Source organism: Grus americana, chromosome 9, assembly GCF_028858705.1.
Source record: "Grus americana isolate bGruAme1 chromosome 9, bGruAme1.mat, whole genome shotgun sequence".
NCBI lineage: Eukaryota > Metazoa > Chordata > Aves > Gruiformes > Gruidae > Grus > Grus americana.
The window spans coordinates 6,012,412-6,035,725 of NC_072860.1; the positions used below are offsets into that span (position 1 = coordinate 6,012,412).

The window sequence follows — 23,314 nt, forward strand, 5'->3', positions numbered from 1 at the left end:
CTGCTTCTGCACTAGCATTTCAGAGGAGCGAACAGAAAAACACCCTTCCCCCCAAAGCCACCCAAGCCTCCTCGCAACACGGGGGGAAAAATCCAAGAACTAAAAATCCCACAGTCCTAACTCACCTCTAGGTTCGTTTGCATCTGCAATGGCCTGTAAGTTTAATTTTTAAAATTCTACACAGCAGCCAAAAACTGGAAGAGTTGCATATTTCCTACATCCAGCTATGTGCAACACAGAATTCGGGTTCCCAAGAGGTAAATAAAGTTCCCCTGTTTTCCCCAGGGGATTTCTGTGATGGAAACAATGTTCCTACAGGCGTCTGCTGTCAACAGTTTTCCATCCATCATCATTATCTTGTAATAATAATTCCTGGGAGTAGGAACTAGCTCAAGCGCTCTATTATTAATTTAAGAGGGTGTTTCAAAGATGTAAAATGGCTGGGGCTTGGGTTAGCAGGTAAAAAGAGGCATCGCTTCAAGGAGATAGAGAGGAAAAAAGATGGGTAGAAGGCATTTTCCCAGGTGTAATTCAACCACTTCCCGGCTATTGTTTCCCTCCCTGGGAATCTGAGCGAGGAGCCATGCAAGCTGCTCAGAGCGCGCCCATTTTCCTTCCCTTCTTCGCTAACAAAAGAGCCCTCCAAAGCCCGGCGTCGGAGGCTGGACATCTGTCGCCGTTTGGGGGGGCCGGCGTGGTCATTGAAAAGAAGCAGTGACCTGTCAGCTTTGATTGATGGCCGCAAACCTCCAGGCTCGACCCCTCGTGTGGGAAAAGAAGTCCCGCCAAGGAAAGTCGCCTTTCACATGCTAATTCTGGGTTATAAATACAGCAGAGGAGCAGCGGAGCAGCAAAGAGCCCGTCGGGAAAGGGAGCGACCCGCTGTCCGAGTGCATCCTTCCCGTCCTCTCGGTGCGGGCAGGCTGGATTACAATGACCGCCGCAGCCACCGCCGGCAGCACCCACAAGCTCGCCAGCACCAAGGAGGAGAGGAAGGTAGGTCCCCTCTGCGCTGCTGCGCCCACGCGTGCCCAACGGCAGCCCCACGTGTGGCACGTGAGCGATGAGCGCGGGGCTGCGGGCACTGCTTCTTGGAAAGAGAAAGGGGACAATTTTTTTCCCCCTGATTATAAAGAAGCTTTCTCTGCATTTAAGCCACGTGGGTGTTTTTTTTCTGCTTCCTTTCTCCAGTTTAGAAAGGTTTCTCTCTCTTTCATTTGAGTAAATTCTGCTTAAAATGAGTGGAAGTGGGAGAACTGAGAGCTGATGCTGTCTGAGAGACAGGCCGTGGCGGGAGACAGCGCACTCTCCATCCGTATCTTGTCCCTGCCGAGCATCTGGCTGCACGCAGGGGATGGGGCACTCTGCCCTCGCTGAACTGCAGCAGGGAGAGGAAGAAAAAATATCAACTGCAATTTTTCCTCCTCCTTTTCTTCCCACCCCCAGTTAAGGAAACCCCTCATCGAGCGGAAGCGAAGGGAGAGGATTAATAACTGCTTGGACCAGCTGAAGGAGACCGTCGTGGGTGCATTTCACCTGGATGTAAGTGCTCATTTTTATGCTGCTTTTTGTCCTTTTGCTGGTGGGAGATTGGGTTTTGTGGTTTTTTTTCTTTTGAGAAACTGGGCATGCTACAACCCTTCATTGCCTCTAACTGCTGCGCTCTTTCCTTATCAGCAGTCTAAACTGGAAAAAGCGGACATCCTCGAAATGACGGTGAAGCACCTCCAGAACATCCAGAGCAGCAAGCTGATGGGTGAGTGCCCGGTCCCGCACCCTGCAAGCGCAGGCAGCGCCGGGGCAGGAGGGTGCCAGCAGGTTTAATCCGCTGGCAGCTCGGCAAAAGCATCTTTCAAACCTGTTGAGGCCCGGGCTGCTGCTCGGGTTTGGCTTTCTCCACTAGATGGGGAGATGGAGCTGGGCACCGCTTCACCCACGGGAGGGTTTTTGTCCTTCCAGAGCCGCTTTCTGCTTTTTGTTCTGCTTTTGCCCTTGGCCGTGGGCAGCAGGACGTGGGGGTGCGTGCCGGGGTGGCTCACGTTCTGCATCGCCTTCCCCCTGCGCCCTGCGAACGAGTCACCTTCTAGCAACGCCCAGCGGGCTTCAGCAAGGAGCCCCCCAGGAACCCAGGGGGTTCACCTTAAAGGGGAATGCTCTTAGGCAGGAACACACCGGGCAGCTTCTACCCGCTCACCAACTCCCCTTGTCTCCTCTCCAACGCAGCCGACTCCAAAGTGGGCCTGGAAGCCCAGCAGAGGTACAGCACCGGGTACATTCAGTGCATGCACGAGGTGCACAACCTCCTCCTCACCTGCGAGTGGATGGACAAGACCCTCGGGGCGCGGCTGTTGAACCACCTCCTGAAATCCTTACCCAGGTCTGGCGAAGACACCTGCAAAGCGGCATTAAGGTCTTCGAGCCCATCTCAGCAGCCTCTCTTGACGCCAAAAAGCCCCCTGAGCCCTAAGGGGAGCGCTCGGGGCACAAACCCATCACAGGAGCGCTTCTACCCCGCGGAGAACAAGCAGGCTTCAAAAAACTCCTTCCAGCTGCCATCGCTGTCGGTTTTCAGCCAGGCTGATGCTGCGCCTCCCAGACAGGTCCTGCAGCCAAATTTTTCCCATAACAATCCTAGAATGGGATCCTTAGATATGTGGAGACCATGGTAAAGTGTGTTTTAAAACATTTATCCTAACCTTAGACACTCTTACGTATGTATCTTATAGATATGTTTCTTTAAAACACTTGTGGAGCAAGTCTGTTCCTGTAGGTGTACTAAAGACCAGGGTACTTCAAGCCGAAGTAAACCTATGTGTAGCCTGCATTGTAGAAGGCTGCTATTATTTTTTATTTATTTAATACATCTAAATTATTGTATAGAATCCTCTCATGCTCTTTAGTGTATATTAATTATATAGATTTCTTGTCTTATGTTCTTAAAATACTTAACTTCCTATTAATAAAAACACAAGGCAACAAGCAACGACCCCCTCTGGCATCAAGTTTACCTCTCAGACCTCACGTAAGCCACTGAGATCGCTTCGTTGGGTAAACGGGTGGACGGCCGATCTCTTCTGCTTTTTATTTTTATTATTATCCCTGTGCAGCTGTAGGAGATTCCGGTTCTGATTCCTGTAAAAATGCTGCGGTGATTAGGAAAAAAAAAAAAAAAAGAGAGAGAAAGGGAGAGGCTTGCTTTGGACTTTTTAGGCTGTTTAGAAATGCTCTCTGGATTGCTCACGCTGGCTGTGCTGTTCCCAGCCACCTGGACACCCTGACGTTACTGTTAAACTCGTGAGCTACGTGTATATATATAATGTTACATATAGTTATTATTTAGAGATTATTTTTTTGGTTTCCATAACTAAAAGTTCTAAATAAACTTTGGGAAGATAACGACTGATATTTCTCCCAGCCTTGTCCTGTCTGCTCTGAATAAACAGTACTTGAGGTTCTGCTTTTGTTTTCTTCTTTCACAAACGGTTTTTCCTGAATGCGGTTGAAAGAGATGGTTTGGGTTTCACCCCTGACGCTTTGTAGAAAAAGCAGTGTGCACCACACACACAATCACCTGGCTCACAGTAACACTTAAAAAATTATGAAGGAAATCAGGAGTTGAGTTTATCATCCTGGATTGATGCTTTAGCTTTTACTTATAAGGGAATTGCAGAGATAATCTAAAGGGCAGAAGGTAAAATTCCCTGCAAATTGGACCAAAGAGACTGGGACAAATCTGCTCAGCTTGTTGGCAACATTTGGTTGCAGTTTTTCATCTCAAAGGCAGTTAAAAGTTCCTCACAGTTAAAATAAAAGAGCAAGGAGCTCTTAAACAAACACTGTGCATACTAATTAATGGACCCGCAGTTCAGAGGGGCTCATTATGCAGCGAGATCTATTTGATGATGTGCGGAAGGAGCGAAAACCATCACCTCATCACCTCTGGGTTTAGCATCTTTTTGTGTGAAACTCTCCCTTTTATCCAGCCTGCTTGAAAAGCCATTAGGAGCAGCGGCATAAGGGTGGTAGGAGAAACAACTGGCCTACACATGGCTGCGTGGAGGCACGGCAGGTTTCTTCAACCGTGGGGTCAGGAGGCAGGTAAAGACACAGAACTGTACAGCTCTTACTGCAACCTTGGTTTTCACCCTCTGCCTGAAAATTAGCACGTCCCTCTTTACTGATGGGGACCTCCAAAGCAACCACCAATACAGAAAATCCATCCAAATCATCCCACCACAAAAATCCAGATGAGGGTGGGAGCTGGGGCCAGCCCGAGCAAACAGCCACAGCAAAGCACACCGACTACTCGAAGCACGCCGACTACTCACGGGCAGCGGGAACATTCAGGCAAAGCAAACCGCAAAATCCTGGAAGAGAAAAGACATTAAAGACCTTCCCAGTTTATTATGATGCGTATCGCTGAGTTTAGATGAAACCCCCATGCCACACAAGCCCACGTGGCTGCACCCACCAGCGGAACCTCCATTGCCCAGCGCTGAGGTCTGCACACCGGTGGGGCAGGTAAGAGGAGCAGATGGCGCCTGAAGCTTTCGTTTACTTCCAGACGCTGTCAGTAATGCATCTCGTGGCACTTGTGGCCACCTTATTGTTATGCTGGGAGAGGATGTGATGAAAATATTTTACTATGGTTTGACAGCATCAACTTAAAAACATGCTTTCCCCCTAAAAGCTGTAAATCCCCAGTGACTATAATTATCGGCTATGGTTACTGTGCTGAAAGGAGATCAGTGGGAAATACATATTTCTCACCATCTCTGCTTGTTTACTTTGCACATTTGAAAATATTTTGTGGTTAGTGAGTTTTATTATTTCCTGTTTCTAATCAGTAAGGTTTTTTCTGTTGTGGGTGTGGAGGGAAGGGTCACATAGCAGCTGGTGAGAAAGTTTTAAAAATAGGAAAGTGAGACTGCAATACTTGGCCAACAATCTCCAGTTTTGGTATCGGACACTCATTTTTTCATTGCCTTCATTTCAAACCAATGGTGACCTTTTATATGATCTCCCTGTCACGTATCCAACTAATGCTGCGGGAATCCGTTGCGAGTCACTAGTTTTCAGTAAAGAAAACACTTCTTCCAAAAGCCAGAAGATTACTCATAGCACTTCACATACACGAATTTCAGATATTATGTGTGGTTGACAAAGGAACTCTGTATTTTCTTCAAACCCATGTGGTTTTACCAAAACCAGGACTGTACAAGAGCAATAATACTTTGCTCTTCTCTATACAGCCCTGTCCACTGACAACCGAAAAACACATTGCCAGTTACTACCATCTTCTCCCCAGAAAAAAGGAGGCATAGAGAAGCTCTCCCAGCCAGCTGGCTAATGCAGAGTAGGTAGCACTGTCCTCGTAAATCGGTGTTTGAAGCTACACCATGACACACGCTCTGGACACAGTAGCAGGATTGACACAGATGTTATTTTTGCTCAGTCCCCCAGCACCCAGATGAGGCACCTTCAAGACTTCACCACCAGTCCCACCTGGGCTGCATGTGCCAGGGGTTTGGAGGAGCAGACGATGGGGATGCCGCACGCCCAGGTCTTCGCCTTATATGCAGACTGGAAACAGCCGAGACAAGCACCCAGACCAGATTCCTCATCATGGGCATGGCCAGACAGACCTGTTTGCTAGAAACGGTTACAAGACGCATCACATCTCACCCAGCACATGCAGGGCTGGGACAGCCCTGGTGCAGATCTGGGACAGCTCTGGTCCAGATCTGGGCTTTGTTTGTCCCCTGCCGAAGTGCTGTTCCAGATGCTATTTGTGAATTCAAAAGCATGAAAACCCAGAGGCTGGTTGCTGTGTACCCGGGGATGTGGGGAATGCTGGACCCGAGGCTCAGGACCCCCATGTGCCTTTAACACAAAGCAATTACAAATTTATATAATAACATAAGTCCAGGTGGACAAAATACCCACTTGCACAGCCAGCTCCCTTTATATAAACTGCGCTCCCAGACCCGCTCTCATGGAAACCAACAGGAAAACTCCCACTTATTTCTCAGACAACGGGACCAAATCCTTTTCCATTAGGAAAGCACAGAGGTTCACGAGTTTGTAAGAGAACTTACGGCCCAGCCATGCTGTCTTCTCCCAGTCACACACAACCCTGGGGGCCTCCGAGCACTCCTGCCTTTTCCCTTACTCCTCCTCCTACCCCAAGGGCAGCGGAGCAACCTCTTTCTGACCCACCCGGCCCCAGTCACCCACAGCAACCTGGCCAAAACGCTTTAGGGATTTAGGAGTGGTGCTGAGCCCCTGCAGATCATTACCCAAGAGGGCTGAGCGCTCTGCTTAAAAAGGGAACATGAGCCAAATTTTCAGCTGACCTCTTTGTTGAGCGCTCACTTTGGCAAAGAGGAGGCTCAGGGCTGCCGGCGTGACCTCTCCAGGAGCCGCGGAGGGGCTCCGAATCCTCCGCACTCACAAGCAAATGACTTCGCAAAACCACCATGCAAAAGCAATTCTGGAGCAAAACGTTTTCAAACAGATTTGAACCACACTGCCGTGGCTGCGAGTGCTCATAGCTCGCAAGCAAAGCGCTCCTCTTGGGAGGGAAGTGAAAACAAACCTACCGAGAGCAGAACACCAAAGACTTCACTTTCCCTTTATGTATGCCATTATCTCACAGCTTCCAGTGTATACATTCCTGCCTTAACAAGGACATGCTCATATTTCATCTCATGAGAAGTAATGTTGTGTTGACAACCTAACCCAAAGTCTGTCACATTTTTCAGAGCTTTTGCATGCTCATGAATAAACGCAGCAGAAGCTGAAGCCAGCCCTGGGTCTGATCTGCGCTGCTGAGATGCTTCATTTCTGAATCGCAGCCCTGGTGAGAAGGTGGCTTGCTGCCCAAGGCATCACCGCAGATCTACCAGAGCCTGGGAACTCGCCCTGCTTCTGAGACTCTCCTATGGTCCCTGCATTAGGTATCACAAATCCTATCGCACATTTGGAGTTAAAAAGCATGTTAGAGCATTTTCATCAAGTTTTCTATGGCTAACACCACCAAGCAAATGGACTTCTTCAATCGATCTCACATCTGCTGCCACAGAGAGATCTGGTCCTCTAGAAACAGCTCAGAGGGCACAGCCCACATCTCCGAAACTTTCTCTGCATAACAGGCCTAGATAGTTCAGCTGTAAATTTCTTTGCAGAGAAGAGAAACCCAGTTTCTGGTCTTGCTACCCCATCAGAAATGCCGTCCTGTGCTGTGAGGAGCTGGTGTACTGCCTTTCATAGCCATCTAATGGAGCGCTCGCCTCTTCACTTCTATCCTCCGTTGATACGGACATTTAGGGCAGCTCTGGCTTGCTCCTGACACATCCTGTGCATTTAAAAGCACAGGACTTAGTCAGCTGTATGAAACAAGGCTGTACATAAACCACGCAGGCATTTCCACGGTCCTGGCGTGGTATTCACCTCGCCCTCCTGCACAGGCTCTGTCGGGATCCTGCTGGCTCTTGCAGCCTGGCCACCAGCAGCTGGCCTTTGCACAGCACCCTAACAGGATTATTCAGGGACCCGGCCAGCCCCTGAGGAGCCATCTGTCACAGCCCCGGCATCGCCGACTGCTGAGACAGCATACTGCAGCTCCCCCTTTAGCTGAGATGTTGGTGTTTTCCAAAGCCGCAGTGCTCACCAAGAGATGTATTCCCACAGGGAGGTGGAGTTCCTACCGTCCTGGGCCGTGAGCTTCATTTCTGGTGTCTGCCGAAGGGAACACAGCAAACTCTGCTGGAAGCACCTTCTTGCCCCTGTACGTCCCTCACCCTTCGCTCCAGGCTGCTCCAGTAAAAATGTTTTTCAGTTGAAAAAACTGTAAAGCTAAAAACCAAGCCCTACACAACCACAACACTACAAGGCGAGGAAAAACCTCACAGTGGCTCTAGAATGCCACTCCTTTTTGTCTCAGACAGCTGGTGGATGGAGTGTGGATCATGTCAGGGAGCAGGTAACCTTCTGTAATGCAAGCCACGTGCAAACCTGAGCTTAGCAAATAGCTTAGCTTTCCCCCAGCAACGTCTCTGCATGGTCACACCATCTCCCACTGCTCAAGCTGTTTCTTTCTACCTACGGACTGAGAAGACAGAAAGAGAGAAATAAGCATTTCCACACAGTTCAGAAGAGCAGATGTTAGGCAGGATGGTGAAGTGAGCCAGGAGGGCTCAGCCATGGCCGAGCTCCTCAGGACAGAGGAGGCCCCATAGCAAGGGCAGAGCATCGCTGTGCAGGAGCTGGGACTTTCCTGGGTACGTCTGGGGCTGTGGGAAGAACCACTCAGGAGCAACCACATAACCTCAAACTTCTCTGTCCCCTGCCCTTCCCCTGCCCTACCCTAGTTAGCCTACAGAAGTATTAAAGTACAAAGCCAAGCACTTTAAGATATGCACTCTTCCCACTGGAGAGGCTGTGAGAACAAGTAATCCACATGGGATAGCAATCACATCACCTCATGCACTCCTGAAAAGTGCTGAGATATTATTTTGATAGGTGTGATAGAAGAACCATCCAGACCATTGAAAACAATGAAAGCAATACCTGGACAGACAGGTTCTCCAAACCAGACACGTTGCTGTCAAAATCCACTGGGGAGAAGGAGACCAGTGCCTCCCAGGGTTTCCCATGGTTTGACACTGCACACATGAGCGCACACCTATTAGGAGATCTTTGTGGCAGTCCAAGGCTTTGTCCTCCCTTGTCCATAAGCACCCATGAGCAGAGAGCGCTTTCCACTAGAGGAAAGCCCTATGTCTACCAGTATAGCTTCTCTCACCCACGGCTTTGGACTTGGTGTCGATTGCTGTGTGGTTTTTCAGAGCAGACACAGTTACAGCAGCCTAGTGTGGAGCAGCAGCTGAGCATGGCCCCATGAGACAGCTGATCTTGTTCTAAGCCCAACTCTCACCTCCACTTGCTCCACACCTGAATTTTTCCAGTCTCCTACCTGGGGTGATGATTGTATTCATCTTGGAGATGTCCAGATGAAAAGCACCAGCAAGATGCTACGGATTGCACAGATTAAAGAGATGAGGCAGGACTTGAAAAGCACCTCTCCCACCACCTGTCATATGAATCATTTCTCCACATCTTTCCAACTTGCCTCTTCAAAGTTCCTCCATACAAACATACCCTTGCTACCACTGGAGCCTTCCCTACAGAGCAGGCAGCGTCTGGCCCAGCCTTCCTGCTGCTCTCAGCCTTGTCTGCTCCACACTCCCCACCAGACTTGCATCACCTAACTGCCCCCCTACCGTTCTGCCCTTGTGTTGGCAATGGTATGGTCAGCCTGGGTCTTGCTCCCTGATCAAAACCGCCCAGCTCACAGGATGCACAGCATCAGTCCCGTCTGAAGTCACCCCCACCAGATCAGATAATGCTTGTCCTCCTGCAGTTGACATAAAGGCAACATGAAAGCATGAAGCTGTGCTTGGGAACACTAATTTGTGGCTGGGAGATGCCTTGTTTTTGCAGAGTAACCCTCTGTTTCTTTCATGTGGAATTTTTTCCAGCCCTGGCCCCTTATCAACAGGCTGCGAGGCCATGCCTGTATCAGAGTAGTGGGCTCTGCTCAGCATCTCTGTCCCTTCCTGCTGGAGGTGGTGCCTGGTCACTCCAGACACTAATGATTCACTCAGGAAGCGTGTGATTTGAGGTGATACCCACAGCTGGGCAAGAAGGAGCGGGGGAGCCTTGGCATTAAGCCTGAGAAGAGCTGCTTTCTGTTCCAGCCGTTCCTCTGAGAGCTGCAGGGAAGCTGGCACTGCGTTGAGCACTGCATTGGCCGGTTATGCCGCCATTCCCAGGCTGGTGGTAGCTGAAGGACAGAGCCCAAAGGCAGTGAGCTTGGAGGTGCTCCTGGGGGTATTCCCCAGCACAGCGCAGCTCCTGGTGAGGTTGCTCAGCCCAGATTCAGTGCAGCCAGAGCACAGTGCCTGGCAGCTGAGCACATCAGCCACTGGTACTGCCGGCAGTGCGGCAGGCTGGCGCACCCTCACCTCCCAACAAAACGCTTCCAACAAACAAGGATCCCAGGATGGCTGCACTTACTTCCAGATCACAGCAACCCCAGGGAAACCCCAGGATCTGTCTTGATTGAGGTGTCAGCAGAGTTGGAGGAAGAAAACAATTTTGGCCATTCCCTGAAACACCTAACGTATAAAACAGAAGCCTGTGTTCTTCCTGATGGCCCACGCTGATCCTACCTCAAAGGAGGAATACCTAGCCCTCACCCTGGCGGAGTGGAGCCTGCAAACACTCGAGCGCAGGCCATACTGCAGTTGTAGGTGGGGGACACAAGCATGATGACCTATGGTCCCTGGAGAGCTAAACTTCAACACCCACTTGAGGCTGCTACTCACCAAGGACTCAAGGTCACATAAACTCAAGGGCAGCGTCTACATCGGCAAATAATTGCATGATAGAGGAGGTCAGCTGGCTGAAGCAGTTGGTTTTGGGGCTCTTGCATCTATCCTGTATGCTGCTCAAGGATGTTACTTCCAGCTAGACTTAGTCACCTGGACCAAAGCCCTGCACATGCATGTGCTTCACAGCTCCTCAGAGGACCAGCTGCTGCTTCCACCCACCATATCCTCCCCTGCAGTCGGAGTATATCTGGTGCAAGCTCAGAGCAGAACTTCTGATCTAGTTTCCACCAAAATGAACCCAGTTTGTGTGCACAAAACTGCACCACCAACCGATACGGTGTGCAGAGAGTGAGGACAATTAGGAAATTTGCTTCAAAACCACACGACTGCTCCAAAATGAACACCAGTAGAGTTGGAGCCTATGATCTCTCGACTTCCACTGGTTTTGGAGGGAAATATGGCTACTCCAAATGAAGCTCCAAGTGTTTCCATAAACTTTTGGTTTCACAGCTTTAATCCTAGCCCCTCGGGGGGGATTTTACACACCTTTCACCTTTCATCCAGCTGTCTGTGTCTATATCCAGCTCCTGGCATGCAGATCAGAGAGGCCTCACCCAGCACACAGACAGCTCTCCTTCCCTAAACGTGGGGCAGACGCTGCTCCAGCTGCATTTAGAAAGCCAGCCCACAGTACTCCTGGGGATCGGGAAGCAAGTCTGAGCGGGAAGGGACCTGCCTGCCAAGGGCACACCCCTCTACCCGAAGAGACACTGGGCCAACAGTCTTGAGATGCTTTTGGGTAGCACCTACCTGTCCTCAGCTGGACTGGGTCCCATCACAAGCAGCAGGGGCCACATGGGAAAGTGGGTTTCTGCTCCACACCACGTTCCTCTGCAACCACTACGTGTGGTAGGGTTGGATCCTGAGAGAGGACAGGGAGCTTGAGGTAGGCATCAGGAAAGCCCCCATGGCAGAGGATCAAATACAGGCTGTGCGGTCCACCTCAGACAGACTGCTGCCAGCTTGAGAGGACAGAATTCTCCATTTACATGGGATCCTGCCTGAAATAGAAACACCGGATTTAGCGGCTTTCATCAGTCAAAGAGGAAACACAGAGAGAAAAATGAACCAGGAGAGCACATACACAAGCTACATCTTAGAACAAGAGCAGGCTCACTCCAGTGCCTGTGTGTCTCTCTGCCATCCCCTGCCAGAGGTCTCGAGTCCTTCCACAGCTGGGATGTGAACCACGATGAGGTGGACAATATCTACCTCCTCAAAGGCAAGATGTCTGTGTCCCAGGCGTGCTTTCATAGCTTTGACAATACTCTTCTCAGCCTTGTCACCTCTTCACAGAGTGGCCAAGGGCTGAGGAGGAGCAGATTCTGGCTGCCTCAGAGCCACGAAACATCTGTGGCCAAATTAAGTCTGCAGGTGTCTGCACCGCTGCGTGGTGCAGGGCTGACCTGGCGGTGGTCAGCCCTGCCAGGGCTCTGCACTCGCCCCTGGTACGTCGCTGCCACCTAGTACAATTCCCTCAAACAGAATTGAAAAGCCCCTCTCAACAAATATGTGAAGGCAATACATGCTCATTTTGAGGGACATTGCAGTAACTCAACAACTAAGTTTCTTTGGCTCAACATATATATCCATATGTGTGCATTGCATGTTTGTACATACCTATATACATAAAGAAATATCTGTCAGACTGATTGGGAAATAGAAAGATCAGGATGCAGCAAAGCATGAGGAGACTAAAGCCACTACACAAAATAATTGCTTCTCTGAGAGCCTCCCTATTTTTTTCCACAATAAAGTCAACAATACCAAGGGCAGAAGAACCAGCCCAAAGCAGCGGTGAAACCTGCGGCAGTAGAGCAGAGAGAAACAACCACAGACTGAGAAATAAATGGGGCATGAGGTGAGCAGCACATCACCCCGTACACGCTGCCATCAGAGTCCTACCGTGGCATTCTGTGGAGTGTCCTGGCTTCCAGGTATTCTGAAGGAGTCAGAGATCAGCTCCTGGCATGCCCCTCATGCACAGCACAGAGACAGCTAACCTGGTGCGGGCGGGAAGACAGGGCAGATTTCATTTCAGGCTTCCAAAGATTTATTGCACTCACAGGCAGGATGAAATGGGTTCGAGATTATGCAGCTTGTTTGCTGTGGAGAAGGGACCTTGCCTTTTTTGAAGGAAGACTTCACAGGTGTGAGAGCAGGACCACCACAATTCTCAGGAAAAAGAAGGATAAAAATGCTAATTATTTTCATGCTCCCCTCCTTCTCCAGCACCCTCAAAACCATCAGCTCTTCTTTAGCATCCCCCTCTCCCCAACTCAAAAGAAGTCATTTCAAAAGCTTGTTTTGCCCTGGCCATTCCTAGTGACAGAGCACGGTGTGTATACATGAAACGAAGGAGATGCTGCATTCCTCTGGGGGAGATAAGGAGGCGGAGGGGAGGAATGCTCTCCCCTGCGTGTCTGTGCACGACCCAGACCCAAACAGAAGCAGCACGTGACTGGCGGCTTCCCAGCAGATGACTCTCAAAGTGCTTGAATGCAAATCAAGGTGGCAAAAGCGATCAGCCAAAAGGCTTGCGTGCAGGCAGGCTGTGCAGACCTCCAGGACACAGCGAGAGGCCACGGCGCAGCACTGTCTGAGGGCTCCCTGGCTGCTGGAGGACCTGGGCTTTACAGAGAGCTCAGCTCAGGCTTTGGGTGCTGAGATATCTGGCTCTGGGGCACTCTCAAGAGAAACCCTCAACCTCAAGGTATGATGGGTATGGCCACGTGAGCATGGGTCCACACATGCACATACGGTGAGTTCCCTGAAGACTACTCTGCTCCCCATGATGGGAAGCCCACCACACATTCCTGCTTCCAGCTATGAGCAGGGATTGGCCATGCCTCACCCATACCACATTGAATACTGGCTCAGGAAACAAACACCCTCGCTTCTCGTACCACCGAGCCAGCAGTGACTGAACGGGGAGATACGGTGTATTGGCTGCCAATCAATTGATGTGCATCCAGCTCTGCTCACCTGCACTTACCAGTTTTGCTGGTGCAGCTATACTGGCAAAACTCCCCACCACAGCAAAATCCACCAATGGAATCAACACATCAGACAAGCAAAATCACCTTCATTTACCCGGCACTTTTATGCTGGTATAACTGGTAGGGATTTTGCAGTGAAGCAGCAGAATTAAAATCAAACAAACAAACCAGCCTTTGCCACCAACGTCCTGCGCTGATCAGACTTGAAAGCGTGAGGCTGTTTGAGCCGGGGGTCCCCTGCAAAACAAGTACAAAGGACTATTTCAGCTGCCACGGGGAAGCTCCCATCTCTGGGGTGAAATACAGAGCAGCTTAACGCTAAAGGTGCTTTGGCTGAGGTAAACGATTAAAAATGCTGTAGGCAGCTGGAAATGGAGGAAGACGGAGAAGCCTCATGCTAAGAGCCTAGCATGAGGCTTTGGCCACTGTAACACTGATGTATTTGGTCTGTGGCCTGAAGACCCTCCGAGTTGCAAGATTTATGTGTGCAGGGGTGTCTGGTGTCTAACAGCCAGGTTAGAGACAGGAATTTTCCCCGTTTGCACCATTACTTGAAATGCCTGTCAGGAGGTAAGAGCATAAGAACCACTTTAGATGAGAGCAGGGGCCCACCTAACACAGCATCCCATCTCTGATGGGCTGGGGAAAGAGCAAAAGGAGGGAGCACGGAGCTGTTATTCCACAGCACACCACCCCCTCTTACCTTGTTGGGGTTTTTTTATGGTTTCCATTTGTAGATGGCCTAATTACAATCCCTATATATGGAAATCGGAATTAAGCAGGGCCAAAAAAATGAAGATTACGGAGACTTGAATTTCAGAGAGCTAGTGCTGAGGTTCCTATTTTAAGTCCAGTCAGATTTAGGGCTGTCAGTCAAAGGGTCACTTTTGCCTTCAAAGGCCGCTGTGCTATGAGGCATTTCCTGGTGCTGAGCGCCTGGGCTTAGCTGCCCATTGCCACGGCAGGCGGGGAGCTGCCAGAGCAATCACTCGACATATCAAATACCCAGCACCTCAGTGCTCTTCCTTCTCTGGGGGATGCGACAACGTCTTTGCCCTAATGTCATTTTCCAAGTGACGGTGCAGCCTCAAAGCGAAGGAGCAGCTGCGGCGTTGGTCTCTGCAGCAGCATTTCTCCAGGCGTCCCTCAGCCCATCGGTGAGGACACCTGATGTGGTGAGGGCCTGTACTCTGTTTCCATGGTCTCCGGTCTCCCCAGGGGAGGTGTCCTGGCTAGCCAGCACAGCTGAGAGGGAGGAGACAGGCAAGTGCACAAGGCCCCTACCTGGGTTCCCCCCAGGGTCGGGGAGCTCTGCCTGGGGCAGCTGCAGCCGTTGTCAGAGCAGCCGGGGCAGAGAGCTCCCCCCGTGCTTCCCCTCTCCTCCCACTGCCTTGCCAAAGTTTTTACAATTACTTTTATGAGTTTCCCCCAAGGGAATAAAAAGATTAAGGCATGAGTAAGAAAACCAGAGGCATGTGGAGTCTGGCCACAGCGCGGGGGCCAGCTCAGGCTCCCACCTGCACTTGGGGGGGCTGCTTTGATGCCTGCAGCACCCGGGAACTCCCGTTTTGACTCCCGGGGACCATTTTCTCCAGCAATTTTGCCACACCTTGTGCTCCCACCATGTTATCCTCCTTCACAGATCTGCCCTCAGACAGCAGCGTACCTCACCTCATCTGCCGGGGACTGCAGGCCCTTCTCAGCTCACTTCAGCAGTGGCAACTCACAGGGAGGAAAAGCTGTTTTCAGAGTTGAGGTTTGGCACTTCATCCACCCCACCCCTTCCCCAGTCCACGGGAATTTGGGATTCTGATCTGGTCCACTGTCTGCACAACAAACCCCTTCACCAGATCCGTGACTCCCCAGCTGCCTACAACAACTCAGCCCATGGGGAGCCCTTACTTGCTTTCCAGGTGGTTTCTCCATTTGTGTTACATGAACACAGATTTGAGAAGAAAAAAAAAAAAAAGGAGGTGAAGTGTCTTCTGGAGGAGGCACAGCACAGGCAGGCCAGGGGAGAAGGAACTCCAGGCTGGTCGCTTTGAAAGACCTTCTTTTTCATGTAAATTTGGCATTGCTGACCACCAAACCTGCTTTGGGAGGCCAAAAATAATGTATGTACAACATATCTGTGAGAAAAACAAGCACGGGTATGACTGCCTTCAATGAAGACTTCCCCATACAGGTTGTGCTCCACTTAGGAACCACGTGCTCCGAGCAACCCCACATCCCAACCCCAGAGCACAGGAGTCGGCAATGTCAAATGCAGCCGGAGCCTGCTGAGGTACTGCCCACAGCAAGGGCAGCCCTTTCCAAACTGGGACCAGAGGGGTCAACTGGTCTGCAAAGCCCTACAGCCCAGCTCCCCATGCCCGCAGGGACTGCCTGCCGGAGAGCCTCGGCGCAGGCAGGGTTTGCAACACCTCCCTGCTGGCATCTGAAATCAGAGTGCAGCGAGGGGCTCACCCGCAGCGGTAACTGGTGGGGAACATCCTGGCGGGGAGAGCATTCTGGGGTGGTGTGACAAGCTATATTTACAGGAATACAATATCCACAAGAATACACCGGGGACTCGCCCAGCTGGCAGAGACATGGCAGCTCCTGCAATTGCACTCGACATACGAGAGACAGGATGCCAGCTAACACCTGCTTGTGTTTGTACACCACCACAGTACAACAGCTGCTGCATGCCCCCTGCATCCCAGACTGCCTGGAAGGTAAATATACCGAGTATAGGCTAACCTGAAATTGCTCGGCAGCTAGGGCAAACGCTCGGTGCAATTGCTGGGCTTTGAAAAGGAAGGGCACGCGTGCGGGGATTTTTACCAGTGCAGACCAGGTTCTCCAGGAGGCAACTACCAAAACATCGATGCCCACACTTCTTTTCTTCTCTGAAAGCTGCACCTCTTCCTTCTTCCCTTCAAGTCAGTGTGTTATTTGCAAAAGCCTAGTGAAAGCCTGAAGTCACACTTGAATGAGCTCTAGGAAACAAACCCACAGCTGACAGCTTGGCTGCAAGCACTGATTGCAAGAGCAACCAATGCCTCCAAAAGCTGAGCAAAGCGAAATTTCAGCCCAGGTGAGCTGCTGTGAGACAGTGTGGGCATATGTGGCCCTGGCTGGTATCCCTGTACGGAGCAGGAGCTGGCTGCTGTGGGCTGGCTGGAGGGATTGCATGCAGATGCCATTCTGGTTTATGAGCTGGAGAAAGGAGAAACACAGGCACTCAAGAACAGAGCAACCCTTTGGCGTCCCGAGGGAGAACACACAGTCCCACGCCACCACACAGGACAGCTGGGCACTGCCTTCAGCTCTGCCGCTGGTCTCCTCTGGATGCCGCCGGAGTAACTCATCTTCCCTTTGCTCGTGTCCTGCCCTTGCAGCCCTCTCCCCACCTCCCTGGCGCCGACAGCAGCACGGCCAGGCTAGCGCTGCCCCTCGCCCCTGCTCCTCTGCCGGCGTGTGTCAGGTGGGGAGTACTTTGCCCTCTTCTCCTCAAAAGTGCAAGCAAGAAGTTATCATCTTGCACAACACCAAATGAAAGCTCACAAACTTTCCCCCGGGGTATTTTTAATTGCTGTTTGAATGATCGGTTTCTCCCCCATCCTCCTCTGCACCGAGTGTGAAAGGGAATCATGCCAAGCTCCAGATCCTGCCCAGACTTCAGACCATCGTGGGACTGGCTTGTACGCAGCAGAGTTACAGTTAAGGAAAATGAAAGAGAATAGGGAGTAATGGTTTGCTCTGAGCAGACTGGATTCAGCCAAATTACAGCATACCGCATGTAGTCCACATGGAGCCCTGCTAAATTTAGTGAAGCTAGACTCAGTGAAACGCCAGGTAAGAGAAGATTCAGAAGTAAAGCTGCCAAAATACATCCCCCTGGGAGGCATGACAAACAGTGCACAGATTTCCAAGGGATGACAGCTAATTTAAAGGCACAGTTGATGCATGAAGATTTCAGGAGGATCCGCTGATTCCAGTGTGTACCTTTAGTGCCGTTTCAGGAGATGGATTTCACCCAGAAACGATGGGATGAACTGAAAGAAAAACACTCAATGAAGTGGTTCCACGAAGGTGATACCATCGAGCATCCACAGACCAGTGCCACGAGGGTGCGGGGTTTCCTGCTGTCAGAGAGGGGCTGAGCTCCCGCTGCAGCGTGTCCTGCAACAGGGACACAAACAGGGTCTCTTTGTTTCCACCCAGCCGCCTACTCCTCCAGCCCTGGAGAGCCAGGGCTGTGCAGCACCCAAACCCACCAGCTGTGCAGCACCAAAACCCACCGGCTTGCCCCACGGCCCAGGCGGATGCGCAGCGGAGCCCCGACAGGAGCATGGCAAAGCGCCAAATGCTCCCGCTTCAAAGCCGAGCGAAGCACCCAGCTTGTCTGTTGGCTTTTATTACACCGCTATTGCTTGCGTAGTGAATTCCAGGTGGGGAATGTAATGATAGACTGGCGCGGATCACCTCGCTCATGATAAAGTTCAGGTACAACGTGTAGCTCATAAAGAAGAAACCTCCAGTTTCATCCTGAAATCGCTGCTCTGAGTCACGAGAGTTTGCGTAGCACGGGTGCAAGGCGTGACAACTGGCAGTGATTGTCACCTTTGGGAAGAAGGTGGATTTTTAGCCCAGTACTGGAGATGGTAAGAATATTACCAACCAAGTTTATTCCTGTTAAAGGCTGGCTCATCTGCTGAATTCTTTGAGTGGGGTGTTTGCAAATAGGGTGAGTTGTGGAGCTTCGTCTTCCAGATGGAACTGAGCCACCCAGTCTTTCCAAATCCATCCCCCTTCCACCTCGTCCCACAGGCTGGAAGGAAGCAAGCACAAGGGAAGGGGATGCACCTAAAGGAATATCACGGGCCGTGTCTCGAGGAAAAGTACAGCGGCGATGCACTCTGGTGGGTAGGGCAACAGAAGGACGCAGTCGTTACTACATCTGCTAGCTGCCTACTGTGCGACTTTGGGGGAAGTCATGTCATTTCTCCATCTCACTTTTCCAGTCTATGGAAGTATTTAGGTGACAGTATTTTCAAACTAAAGAACAAAAGCACTATATATAAAATAGGCCTACTCAAGCCCAAGTAAATTCTGTTTGCTGTATTCAGAAAAGGGCTGTTTTCTTTGGCCACAGCTCTTACACACATCTAAAGCCCAAAGGTGTACACTGGTCTGCCAATCCTTGTAATGTTACACCACTGAAGTGTACGGTGAAGCACAGAACGGCATCCAAAACCTACGGAGAGCCAAAAATTCCCACACACTATACCAACGAGCAGGTGATAAGCGAGCAACCATACAGCCTGAGAATTTGGGACCGCTGGCACGTCTCCATCAGGCAGTGGCCCTAGGGGCTGACATCCCCTGAAGGTTTTCAACAGCAGAGACAGAGCCTGGCACAACAATCCAATCAGTCACCGGCTGACAGCACCGCTCAGATTTGGCACTGTGGTGGAGACAGCAGCAGAGATATTAGTAGCCAGGTGTGCACATCTGGATCAATGTACCCAGGGAAGATACTCAGACTCTTCCCTCCCTAAGACAGGCTGGGCTTTGCTTGGATCTCTTAGGGTACCAATCCACCAAGATCAACACTGCTTGCACTGACATACCCTCAAAAAAGCTGCAAATATGGCCCTGCTTTGCTGGAGTGACAGGCTGGGGAAAGCAGCACAGAGTGCAGGGAGCACCTGCGGGCAGCCAGAAGCGAGCGTGTGCTTAATCAGCTTAGCCAAAATAGATCAATAGGCACTAAAATGGGAGGGTCCCCTCAGAGAGCCACGTGGCAGACAGAAACTCTCTGGAAGGAATGGAATGTGCAAACGAGCAGCTCTCCCCAAGATAGGATCTGAATCAACCTGAAGCAGCCCCGGCCAGATGCACCATCTGCTCAGAGCATTCCACAAGGACATCCCGGTTGACGGTGTCAAAACCAGCAGACAGATCAAGGAGCGTTAATACAGAACATAGCCCCGAGCCAGCCGGCAGGGAGAGATCACGGCAGACCTTCAAAAGGGCTGTCTCAGGACCATGCCTCCCGCTTGAGCCAGACTGGAATTTATCAATGGCATCGTATACACAGAGGTGTGACTGTCGCTGTAATGCAATGGCTCTCTTGAAAGAGGGGAAGAAATGGCAGGATGGACGTCAGACAGCAGCTGACAAATCATCCAACAAAAGAGACGGCTGCCACAAGAGAGAAGACGAGACATCCAATTTTAGTGCTCTAACAGAACAATCCAGCAGTAAGGAAGCCCTGACAGAGGATATGGTTTCACAAGTAGCGTTGGCACACTTGCAAGCAAAGGGTCGCTCAGTCAGATCATAAGGGTAGCAATGAATTCACATCACACTTCTTAAGTTCACCTACTTGGTGTGATCTCCAGGGAATTCCCATAAGATGCAGGATGTGGCTGATAGACACTTGTGGCTCCCAAGCGGCCCACGGTCTGGGGATGTAGTCCAACCTTATGATCTGCTGCATATCTCTGGAAGGGGCAGGTTACCTCTGCTTTGCTTTTCCTCTTGTCATCTCCTGCAACAACAGATGCAATTTTTGAGAGCTCACAATGCAACACCTCCTGGTCCTGGGTCACACAAAGCGAGCTGGCGCGCTGGAGTACCAGCTAGAGCAAACAAGTCGAGCCAGCAGCGGGCCAGCGCTGCACACTCCTCTAAGCCTCATCCCCTGCACGCTGCAGCGAGCGCAGGTTTAGACCGTCAGCCCTTTGGGAAACAGCATGCACAGTAGCCCCTGAGTCTCTAGAGGATGTAACCAGGAAGAGATCACTCTTGCCCTCACCCCAAGGATCTGTGGCGTGCATGACTCCCTCCCAAACACGCTCACTCCTCTCGGCTCTCCAGCCACCGTCATTCCTCAGGTATCCGAGATCCAGCAGACAGAAGAGCAGCACGTCCCTGCTCTTCGCAATCCCAGCACGCGGGGAGGGAATACAGACCAGGTGATTTTCTCTCCGCATCTCGGCTCCTCCGTGTGTTTCATACACCAATGTGGCTGTCTGAGGTAAAGCGGGGAACAGAGGGAGCTGTATTACAAACCCAGCTTTCTTCCTGAAGGATTTTGAATTGGGACCGACATTAACAGGGCAGAAGAGAATTATCCCTCTTTTCTTTATGGGATGGCTCTATCAGCTACAACACAGGTAACATCTGAAAGGGGCAGCTCAGGAGGCTGGCTGGACATGTTGCTCGTATCTTAGGAGTAAGATGACTCAGCGCAAGAAAAACAAACAAACAAACAAACAAAGGCTGGAGGCCAACCAAAGGCTAATTAGAGCTGTACAGCATTTGCCCGAAAAGCCCCCCGCTGAGCTACAGCTTATCCTGGCAGAGGGACTTGTCTGTCTGTCCAGACAAATCACATCCCAGAACAGCTCCTGAGCAGCTGAGGGGCAAGAGGGCTCTCCTGGGGGGCCCCTCATGCCCCCCCTGCAGGGACATCCTCAGCAGCACCCTGCGGGGCCAGGTGCCCTTTCTTTTTAACTCCTCGAAGGCAAGGCTATGCCGTGAAAACGCATTTAGGCTGAAGGAATGCAATTCACTAGAGACCAAGCCTCTTCTGCCAACCTGGGTTTTAAGACAGAAATGTGAAAATTTTACAGGTCTTCCTGGAAAAGTTGGAGCGCCCAGGCATTTGCGGGACAGCCAGGGGACGCCGAGCCGGCTCGGTGCCACCGAGTACACAGCCGCGCAGCAGGGCTCAGCCACATGACATGGTCACGCTTGGCTTGGTCGGTTGATCTCATTCATACACAAAACAAGGCAGGCCCTGGGAACTCGGTGTATTTACTGCGTTCAAGGTACGTTTTAAAAACCCGATTCCAACTGCATTAAAATTGAATAACTTGGCAGAGAGTCTACCAAACAGACTCATTTCAAGACATAGCAAGAAAGGAAGATGGTTAATGCAATTATGCTGACAGTAAAATGCTGAACTTAATTATGACTTCAGCAATGATGACATATTTGTGATGATTAAGTTCAAGATCTGCAGATAAGAGGACATGGGTAAGCTGCTGGGTTGCATGGACTCCTCTCCTCGGAAACAATCTGGCTGCAAGCCTCAGTCTCTTCCTCAGCCTGTCAGTCCTCCCCCAGTAACATTTGGCTTCTCCAGATTAAATTTAAAAAAGGACGAGGAAGAAAAAAATTACAAGGAAATGAAGTTCCTGTAAATTCTGTGAACGTGGGCATCTGGGCCGAAGTGAGAGGGCCTGCAACAGGAGTTCAGCTTTTGCTGGGATGCAAAGGCACAAAGTATGGACACAAAGGAGAGAAGATCCAACCAGACAACACAAAGCCATGGGGAACTGAGTTTCATTGCTCCCGGAAAAGCTTGCTAGATGGCAACCACGGAAGGAGACTTTCTCCTGGAGGCACACAGTACATCGGAAAAGATATTAAAGATAGTTCCATGTCACTCCTCCTCCCTTTCACTCGCTACTTGCACTGCACAAGCGCTAAAGAGGCAGCTTGTTATGGCTCCAGGGCCACCTCTGCACAGCGCTGCACACATACAAGAGGCCTTCTGCTGCCACAGCAAACTTTGCCTTGCTTCTGTTGCAAAATTCAGAGAGCGTTCAAACAAAATTCCAGCCAGAATGGGCTGCTAGAACAGCTCTCTCCCCTCGCACCCACCTCCTGGTCAGGGGGCAAAAGTGACTCCTTTCCACATCTACCCCACTCCCCAAACCAATATTCTTCATATTGAGATCATGCTGCCCTAGTAAGCTGGAGCAGACAGCTTCCATCTAGATCTGGGTTACTGTGTCAAACAAAAACCAGCAGATATTTAGATGCAGAAATTCTCCTTGAAAACTCTGACAGCATGCTGGCAGTCTTACCAGAATGAACAGTGACTGAAATGCTGGTTGGAAGGGGCCTGTGGAGGTCTCCAGTCCAAAAGTCCTTGAAGCAGGGCCATTGCCAAGAGCAGATCAGGTTGACTGTGGCTTTGTCTAACTAAGCCTCAAAAGCCACCCAGGAGGGAGATTCCCTGACCTCTCCAGGCAACATGTCCCAGTGCTCCCACCCCTATAAGAGAAAGGGTTTCCCAATATCTAATCTGAACCTTGCAAGCTGCAATGTGTGGCCACTACCCCTTGGTTTATTATCTGCCACTAATGAGAAGAGTCTGACTCCACCAACTCTGTAACTGCTCTTCCATTAGTTGTGGGATGTTGCTAGATTCCCTTCAGCCTCCTCTTCACCAGACTAAACAAGCCTACCTCCCCCAGATCCTGACCACATTGGTAGCTCCCTACCAGGCCCTCTCCATGTTCTCAGAACCCTTCTTACCCTTGGGTCCCAGAACTGGACGTTACGGCACCTGCCATTGGCACAAAACCAGAGTCCTGGCCGTAGCCCGGCACTCAGTGTTTCTGAAGCTCAGAAGCAGCCTGATGCTGGGTAGTCTTACACAGGCGATTTCTATCCATCAGAACCATGGAAGAGGTGTTGTGGTGAAATACTAGGCAGTCTAGGATGAAAAGAGAACTTTCAGTAATAGAATCATTGAGCATTGCTCCATCATCTAGCAATGAGCTGCTCAAACACAAAACACGTAGGTCCAGGATGTCAGCCCTGCTCACTCTGCCGCACCGGGATGGCAACCTGCTACAAGTGCCAACTAATGTTTCTCCTGCCCTCCCCAGGAACTTACCACACACCATGAGCAGGAAGCTCTAATTTAGACCAGAAGTTTCCAAGATCACTTCATCCTTCAGATGAATTCTGTGCAAATAACTATTGAAACAACAAAGAGACAGACATCACTACGGTAAATCAGTCAATTGCCCTCCCCATGTTGGCCTGAACACAAACATCATAAAG

General features: G+C 50.8%; 1 pseudogene; it reads left to right on the forward strand.

Annotated features, from left to right (window-relative positions):
- Nucleotides 1–226: 226 nt before the first annotated feature.
- On the forward strand, nt 227–3,355 carry LOC129210037 (transcription cofactor HES-6-like; annotated as a pseudogene).
- Nucleotides 3,356–23,314: the final 19,959 nt, after the last annotated feature.